The following is a 9,460-nucleotide window of genomic DNA, read 5'->3' on the forward strand; positions in this document are numbered from 1 at the left end:
TTCCAAGAGTTCAACTTAATGAATCTCAATCAAGGAATAATATTTATAGTTATATCTGTTTCTCTCACAATCAGAAAGTTTACAGAGACAAGTCCGTAAACCTGATTTATGTGTGAGAGTTCTTGGACGATTCCAAATATCAATATCCAAGAATCAATCAATTCGTATCCAATAAACAAGGATGGATGTATATACTTTGATTGATCTACGTAGAACCTGTGATTTCAATTATAAAGATAAACAATATAATGCGGAAAAAAATAACACAGACACCAGAAATTTTGTTAACAAGGAAACCGCAAATGCAGAAAAACCCCGTGACCTAGTCTAAATTTGAACACCAAACTGTATTAAGCCGCTACAGACACTAGCCTACTACTAATTAACTTCAGACTGGAATGTAGTTGAGACCGAATTAAACCCTCACAACAATTCAGTTACAGTCGCGCTCCTTACGCCTCTTCAATCCAGCAGGACTCCGCGCAATTGATTCCCTTAGTTGTCGTATTTTATAGCCTAAGAGTTGCTTTAACTCAATTGAAGACTTTAAACCGATCTGCCTCCCACAGATAAGCCTATATGTGATTTCCTTTTTGATCGTAGATCAAGGTGAGACTGAAAATTGATAGCAATAGACAAAGTCTAGATAACCTCAAAATCCGGTCTTATGACTCCCGAAGAGCAGCGTAGATAATTATTCACCTATAATAATAATTTACACTACTTATGAAGGATGGGGGTCTCAGTGTCTATACGATGTCATATACATTTCATTATTGTTATCTTGCTCACGTATTCAAACGAGAAATCTTCAGGAAATTATTCTCAAGCTTCAAATCAGACCCTAGCCTTGGCTTTTAGCATGCTTTGTCACACTTTTTTTCTTCTTTCCTTATATATATAAAAAAAGCAAAACACGTGCACACACCAATTGCATCATCAGATTACCGAATTTAGAAAAACTGTGGAAAAGTAAGTTGAACCCGTGCCTTGGGCCTGATGGGAGTCACCAGTTGAAATTCCACAAACCTTCGCCTTATACCGTTGACCAATCTCTGACTGTAGGTATATCTTGCCAAGGTATCCTAAGCTTACCTAATTTAGTAAACCCTGCATTTGCATATGCACAATAAATGTCGAACTGGTATTATACTGACCAATATAATGATTATCTGAATAAGTATCTAAATAGACAATATCTGTATTATGACCGTAGTGTGGATAGTACTTGGGACCACTACCGACCTTCTGAAGGTTACCGTTCATACCATGGTGATCCCAATTACTATTTTCACGATCACCAGTCATACAAACAGGAAAATGAGCAATATTATAATGAACAGTATAGGAGTTCTCCATCCTTAAAAGACTCGCTTCGACGTTTCATGGAAACTACATAAATTATTTATACTTTAATTGAATCTTCTTGTGATTCAAGTCGTTCTTTAGAAGAGTTACTTAAGAAGTTCAATGAAACTATGCTTGAATCTCAAATAATCATGGATAAACTGTGTGAGACTCTTAAAGAGTATGAGGACCAAAATTCACCTAAGACTATTTCTCATAATGGACTCGAATTCCAAAATAGTGATTCCAATCTTACCCTTGATAATACATAGAATTATTCACCTAATTTTGAGGATGGGGTTAGATATGAAAACACTGCATGTTTAGATAAGTTTCAACCATCTTCGTATTATTATGATAATAAGGATAATATCGATGAAGAATTTGGCGAGGAAATTGTTACCCTACCTGAGAATAATGTTATTTCTAGTTTAAATCATAATAAAGTTAATGATTATTCAAATATTCAAAAGGAAGTGGATTTGCCTAGGGATACCATTGTTTTAGACGGTACACTATATTCTTGTTGTTATGAAGCTGATGATAGTTTAGAGGAACGAGTTTATCCTGAGACTGTTTTAGAGTCCATCTATTCGGAAACAATAGTCTCTGCCGAGGATTATAGAACTGTAGTGCCACCTGATTACAATCTAGAAGAAATTTTTTTTTTCCTAAATCCGATAATTTAGAAATTAAGGAAATTGTGACTAGTTTACCCAAGGATATTGACAACTCTAGGTTTGGGGGTGAACATAATTTTCCCCGTAGTTCTGTTGATAACTTGGAGGATTATAAGCATGACTATTGCTTTCCAATTGGCGATCTTGCCCAATTGAGCACGTCTAGCATATTTTTTCACGGTAGCTTTGACTCTTAAAAAGGTCCCCCACTTGGGACTTGACGTATGTGTTTCTACCATCTTAAGAGACTATCTTCATACGTTGTTTCCAGAGACTAATGATGTCTAGAAAGAAATTCATTTATTAAAAATCCATCCTCTGGTTGATGTGTTTAACACAGGCTATGATACCAATTGACTTTGTTTTCCCACCAAAAAGTTTTCTTCAAATTGTGGGAATTTATAAATTTCAAAAGTGACACATTTACTTAAGAATGACTACCATAATGGTCAAATGTGTAAGTCAAATCTGATTAACTTTGAGGATCCAAAATTATTCAGGTTAATATTACGTGCTTCTAAGTTTTGATTTGAGTTTTTCTAGAATCTACAATCTGATCCTTCGGATCTTGTCTATGAGGAAACTCAGCCAATGAATATATTTTATCTAAACCCTTTTATAGAACATGAACCCGAACCACAACTAGATATAGTTGTCTTAAATAGAAAACTTGATAATGGTGTATTTGTTTGGTTCACTTTCTTGGTCTGCTGCAGTTTTCTTCTATTTTTGATAGCATTATTTGATTCAGATTACCCACAGTTGTTCTGGATACTACTTTATGATTTTATGTGGTGACTAATTCTTCTGATGTCTGGCTGAAGACTTTAAACTTAGCACTTCTTGGGAGGTAGCCCATGCTCATGCAACACAGTAATATCTTTCTTTATTTTCTTCAAAGTGATAAAAGTTTCTACTTGTTCATGCTTTTAATTTCATCTTTAGAAGGACAATGTTAGGTTTAACTTTGGGGTAAGGGAAAGTTTTTAGTTAGTTTTTAATTTAAATAAATATTAAAACTCCAGAGCCTAGAAATTTGTGCCAATTCAGGATGACACTAACCAATCTAAGTGGATGAAAACATCTTGGTTGTAGGAGTTGAGGAACCCCAAAATAAAGTCTATCCATAAAAGGACAAAGTTCAGGTGTTAGAAATAACATGGTAGTTTCACTATATCTCGTTGAGTCCTTATTACTTTCTGTTTTTATTTTATATTTTAAAAAACTTATATGTTTTTCTAAGTGATTTGGTAGGGCACACGTGTTGAATTTCTACCACTACCGGGATGGAGTACAGTGATTGAGTTACTAAAAAATAATAAAGAGACCAGACCAACCAGACCAAACGGAATAATTCATAAGAAAAAAAAACCAACACTTTGATAGCAATATGTGTGTGTGTTCTCCTTGTCCCCGTCACCTAAACAAGCGTGGAATGCAGGATCCATGGGAATTACCATGTAATATGCTGACAAGAAGCATGCACTTAGATCCGAAAGATTTAATCATGTTGTTAATTAAGAAAAAATAAAAAAATGGTTGTTATTGTTCAATTAATAAATCAACCGCTAGTTCCCTTGTACATGCCAGCTGAGTTGATCTAGAATTAGGATTATCGACCACTGGTTCCCTTGTATATGCCAATTGTTTTGATATTAGTCCAGACCAGTATCTCGGTCCATTACGGTAGGATTCATCTTGGCAGTGGTCTTCAGACAGATATGGGAAACACCGCTCACCTTAGTCAACATCATTTTAAACCATCTACCTCTATATCCATCTTCTTAATCTGTATGTTGTGTCACGGGACGGCTGGGATACATCCGTTGTATCAACTAGCGGCCGTGATCTCACCCACTCCCAGTATTTTCTTGATTTAGTTAATCTAATGGCTTGCCTTCCTTGGCGTCCCGCGTCAGGCGTATTAATAGTACTCCCTCTGTTTCTGAAAGACCGTCCTCTATTCCTTTTTCGTCAGTTTCAAAATTATGTCCAGCTTCTGTATATAGTCATACATTTTCAATAAACTCTCTAATATATCCTTGAATTCTTTATAATCATAAATCCATTTTTAACGTGATCCAATCTAAAATATTAAAGAAATTAGTATATTCGAGGAAACAAATATATCATTCATTCCTTTTAAGAAAATATACATTTAACACTAAAAAAATAAATTCCTTATAAAGTTTATACTTCATAAATTTGATATTTTTTATATTTCGTATTTATAATCCTCACAACAATTTTGGATAGTTTTTATTACTGATGTTTTTATTAAAATAAAATAAATAAGTAATTAAGGGTAGTCAAATAAAATAGTATGATCTCCTTAATATTTTGAGAAAGTCAAAACATACTATCTTTATGAAACGGAGGAGTATGTGTTTTCATTGCAAATTAATGAATTTGGATTTCCATTATGTAACGGCATCTCTACGGGAGTGAATTAGCATTTCCATTCTCTCTTTAATACCTTTAATACCAGATGGAAGTTCAAATCGATCTCAGAAACCGGAAATTAATAGCTCTCATCATCTCGCTACTACCTTCCCTATTCCTTAATGGCTTAGAAACCCTAGGATGTCTTTCCATTCCCTCATCAAAAACGTTAGGTATTCCCAATCCAACTGAAATTTCGGCGACTTTACAAAAGTAAAACGTCCATCCAGCATTAATTGGATTTCTCTCTATAAAATGTCTAATCCCAATCGAGAACAGCATCTCCCACCAGTTGAACATGTAAGTTTCATCTCTTTCCTTGCTTGCGATTACATAATCTGCCCATCGTAATTTCCTTTTGGTTCATTTTACATTTTCAATTGCTATGATAATGTCGCTCTGTGGTTTTGGATTTTCCCATGATGATGTTACTTTAGTTCTTCAAGTTCATACTAAATCATTAGTCTGCCGTGTCTCACTTAATCCTATTTTTGTATTAGGTATCTGATGAAATTATTTCTTAGAATTTTCAGTTGCTGCCAAAAGAACCGAAGAAATGGCATCGCTGATTAATCAATCAAATTTGCATGAATAAAAAAGGAAGAGGATCTGGGGGGCATGATTGGGAAGAAAAGTTATAAAAACAAAACCATTTGTGCAAATACAAAGATGCAAGAGGTTCAAAACTCTTCCAGCAAACTGATCATTCTTTTCCTGCGAATCAAACTGTTGGGGTATGCATTTGGTATGTTACCTATCTCTCTTTTTTTATTTGGTTTTTGTGATTACTGTGTCGTTCAATCTAATAAACGTTTTTACACAATCAAATTTCGCTCAATTTTTGTTTTGTTGGGAGTTTTTTGATCAGCTGGCTTATCTAAATTGAATGGTTTGTTGTAATTTTTTCCTTTTCTATAACTTGGTAGGACTTCCGCCACAGTGATTCAGCAGAGAAATAGCACTTCCCTTTCCTTCTTTTATTCTTCACTTCAAACAGTTGAATTGGGTAGCCCATCTTTGCAGGACCTTCTTTTCTTTTGTCTTTGTATTTGTTTGTATTTGAACCTGGAAAAAACTAACCTCAGCCAGTATTGAGCCATGCCTTATTCCATCTAAGATGCATTGCCAAAATTCTGGATGGGTTAATTTTTCTGAAAAGACATTGAGTTATCGTTTGTATCCTTGAATGGTGGAGAAAATATCTGCCTTACCACAATATAGATAGGTGCGATGTGTAATAATATTAAGGAGTTTTATATGACTTTAACAACCCAGCCTGCAAGGCATCCAAAAAATTTCTCTGATTTTTTAATACCTATTGTTGAAGGTCTTCTAAGAATTGTTTGAAATGAATGCCGATACTTCGTACCATTTATCCGTGTCAATTTCTAGGGATGCAACAATGCAACGATGATTTCCTTCCTATGTACATATGAATCGAAACTTCAGAATACATGTGTTGTTTGCAACCATTATGGTTTTCTTACTTTTGAAACTTTTCTGCTGCAGATGTGGTGGGTTTCTTAAATACCATCACCAACATCCATCTGCTTTAAGGGCAGTGTCCAGCCATGCCAAATGCGTGAACCTAGGAATCTCAGGTGTAAATTCTTGGTCGTTCCAATTGTTGCAGGTGCCCGAATACAAATTAATAAACCAAACATGAGAAAGAGGTATAAGTTACCTCTTTTTGGATGGATTTGAATTGTTGGTGCTCAATTTTCCTCTCCCCATTGCTGTTATGTATTCCTATGCTTACATTTTAATTGGTGGATCTAGGATAAAAAGAGTCTGTGGTAGGGTTTTCAATAGTCTTTGTCTTTGTTTTCTAAGTTCTATCTATCGGTCCCTAAGAAAATTAAGAGAGGGCCAAGATGTTCATTTGTTGATTTGAAATCATATGGTTACTGTCACATTGATCTCTAACTTTTTTTACTGTTTCACTGGAATTAAGTTAGGGATGAGTGTCTGTAACGTGCTACTATTTCAAACATGATAAATGTGGGACGTTAGGCAAGCTAAATAAGGGAAATGGACTACTATGTCCCATATTTACTTTATGTTATAATCTCTACAATATACAGACTAAGTTTGTTGAAATTTTTTGATTTAAGTTACTATGTAAGGAACATGAATTGCGGATAGGGATTTGTTGGTGGGATTTTAGGAAAAAGCTGCTCGACTTTCGTCTTTCTACTATTGAAGAGGTTCAAACTGTATTGGATTGAACTTTCCGAACACTATTATTCAAATAAAGGATTATCACTATATTGCATTTGATTTTCTTATACATGTACAGGTAGTTGGTCCTTTATTTGTATCATGGGATTGACTCTAATCTGTCAAGGAGCATTAAGGAGCAAGTCAGGTTATGCAAGTGATATGATTTTATAATTTATTCCTAAATATTAATTAGTTGTTTTTAGTCTTCATATTGTGATGGCTATTTAACGTCCCCAATGTAAAAAGATAAATTTGGGCATAACAAAGGTTTTGTGTTTTTGACATTTCTTAGTAATTCTCTGTTAATGTGTAGCCGGCTTTTGAAGAAAAAAAATCAATTTTTTCGATTTTCATAACAAAGGTTTTGTGTTTTTCCTTTCCTTTTCCGATTTTTGTAATTTGTCCTCTCCGTAATGCATCCAACTCCATTTACATTTAAGTATTTGATTGGTTTCAGGCGTTTAGTGTTCGACTGGTGATTTTAGCTTTCCAATGTACAGGCTTTCAGCCTTTCAATCGGTGGTATTAAATACATAGTGAACAGACATTAGATTTCAATCGTCCCTCAACAATGCTCAGTAGATCATTTTTTTCTCCTCCGAAATAAGGATAATTTATTTTAGATTTATTAATGACTTGATTAACAGTATGGAAAGGAAGTAACGCTAGGAATCATTGGCCTGCTTATTGGCCTGTTATAAACCATGTTAAGAATCTTTTATGTTGTTCGGAAACTTTAGAAATTCTTGAATGCGATTTAACTCATATACATGTTTTTTGTATTTTATCTACGTTTTAGCTAAATGTGAAATGAAAAGCTGTCACAAAGAATAAGGGCAATCTGATCCCATGTTTCGATGTATCATGGATATAGGTGATGTAGGCAAGCATTCTAAGGGTAGTTTCTTATAAGATATGACAACAACCTTTACCAGCTCCTCATATTTTGGGTCTTTCTGATGTCTATGGATAAATGGTACTGATTGCCTTTACATTTGTTTATATCTAATGTACAAACATAGTACTGTTGTGATCGCGAAGATTTATGTGTATGAACGGATTCATAGATACCGTCTTTCGTGGAAATATCCAGTTCCTAAATGCAACCTGTACTCAAGCCTTTCTTTTCTTTTTTCTTAAGAATTGAACATGTGCATGTATACTTCTCAAGTTATAGGTCATATTCTTTGATTGGTTAATCATTTGATCCTCAGTTTGCGATCATCCCGTTTTAATGGACAATAGACATTGTAATAATTATAAACATTAAGATGCGAATAGAAAAATAATGAGGCTTATTTCTGGAAATAAGGTAATAGACAAATGACTGACTGGAATTGATCCTATGTATAGAAGGCTAAAGTCTTTCATTAGGCAAGCAAGTGTCTTGCAACCTATTCCATTATTTGCAGGTTTAAAACTTAGGTAACTTATTAGGCAAGCATTGATTGGGTTTTTTTGATGTTTTTTCTTAGGTACTCACTCAGTGAAGAAGATAAACATTTATAGTGGAAATATTTTTCTTAGCTTTGTATTTATGTCTCATAGCTCTTCGATGTCCTGAAGATCACATTTTCCTATCAGTGTGTCAATATATAAACCACTTATTCAGATTTGATTTATGTTAACTCTTTGTGTGCAGGTCGCTAATGTCATCATGTGTAGCGCCACGGCCACCAATGTGCTTATCGAAAGTGGTTGGCTCTATCTTGCCTGCCAACGATGTAGCAAGAAATGGTGACCTTTGGTGCACTAAATGTGAAGCCAAAGTTGATATCCATCACAAGGTAATCACTGAAAACAATATTCTGTCAAATCGTAATTGAGCTCCCATCAGAGTATTAGATCACTTACAATCTTATAACTACTCACAACATTCCAGGATACTGCAAAAGCTGCGGTGGTGTCCGGATTCCCACAGATCCTACATCAAGCTGTCGATTTCCGGATCACCCTCAATTCCTTCAACATGAAACAGAATATCCCGACGAGCTTCACCGTTCCACGTATTAAACTACCATACCCAGCCTGTGCATTCTGGATCAGACGGAGGTTTTTTTTCCAAATGTGAAAAATGAAGGGAACTCGCACACTATTGATTGGCCGCTCAAAAAGAAGACTCGCAGTGACGAACGAGAACCAAAGTTTGTTTTTTTCATGAGTATATGTTTGTTTCTTCCTAAGATTTTGGTACTGTGTTTGTTTATATTTGTTTATAGGTGCTATGTTTGTTTTTCTGTAAGTTTTTATTAATAGACTAGGCAATTGAAGATGAAATTTGATTTAATCTTCATGAAAGACGATTTGGTAGTCTACTGATGATAATGTTACCTGATAACCCCAGTCTAATAACCGTAATTTTCATAGCTACAATAATAAAAATATTAAGGAAACCATACGAAATATAAGCACCATTAAAGGCCATAGACATGACTTCACTAGACTACAAATGGAATGCTGGGTGGAATTAAAGAAGAAAAAAATTGGATGTCAAAACTCAGTACCTAACACAAACTTAAAGCAGCTGAGGATCAAATGATTAACAACAAGTATTCATGTCCATCAAAACATCGAAGTTTCAAAGATAAAGCACCTGCAGATAGCAAACAAGTTGGCACTTTGGGTTAACTCAAACGGCAAGGAATAGGTTGGCGGCGTATAATCCATATTTTTGTGAACCTTTTCTTTTTCTTCTTTCCGAAGCATTTGTGAACCTTTAGTTAATGGTGTTTAGAAGATGTTTGCTGACCCAGTTTAGGACACTGCGA

The 9,460-nt window shown here is 34.7% G+C and overlaps 1 long non-coding RNA gene across 8 annotated transcripts; it reads left to right on the forward strand.

Annotated features, from left to right (window-relative positions):
- Nucleotides 1–4,445: 4,445 nt before the first annotated feature.
- On the forward strand, nt 4,446–9,030 carry LOC113299168. 8 transcript variants are annotated; one of them, XR_003334722.1, is made up of 6 exons: nt 4,446–4,769; nt 5,003–5,214; nt 5,979–6,142; nt 6,584–6,676; nt 6,769–8,479; nt 8,575–9,030. It is a non-coding gene; the product is annotated as an uncharacterized LOC113299168 (long non-coding RNA). The 8 variants fall into 8 exon arrangements; XR_003334716.1 differs by having other exon boundaries at nt 5,979–7,668; nt 8,335–8,479; XR_003334720.1 differs by having other exon boundaries at nt 5,979–6,837; nt 8,335–8,479.
- Nucleotides 9,031–9,460: the final 430 nt, after the last annotated feature.

Source organism: Papaver somniferum, chromosome 7, assembly GCF_003573695.1.
Source record: "Papaver somniferum cultivar HN1 chromosome 7, ASM357369v1, whole genome shotgun sequence".
Taxonomy (NCBI): Eukaryota; Viridiplantae; Streptophyta; class Magnoliopsida; order Ranunculales; family Papaveraceae; genus Papaver; species Papaver somniferum.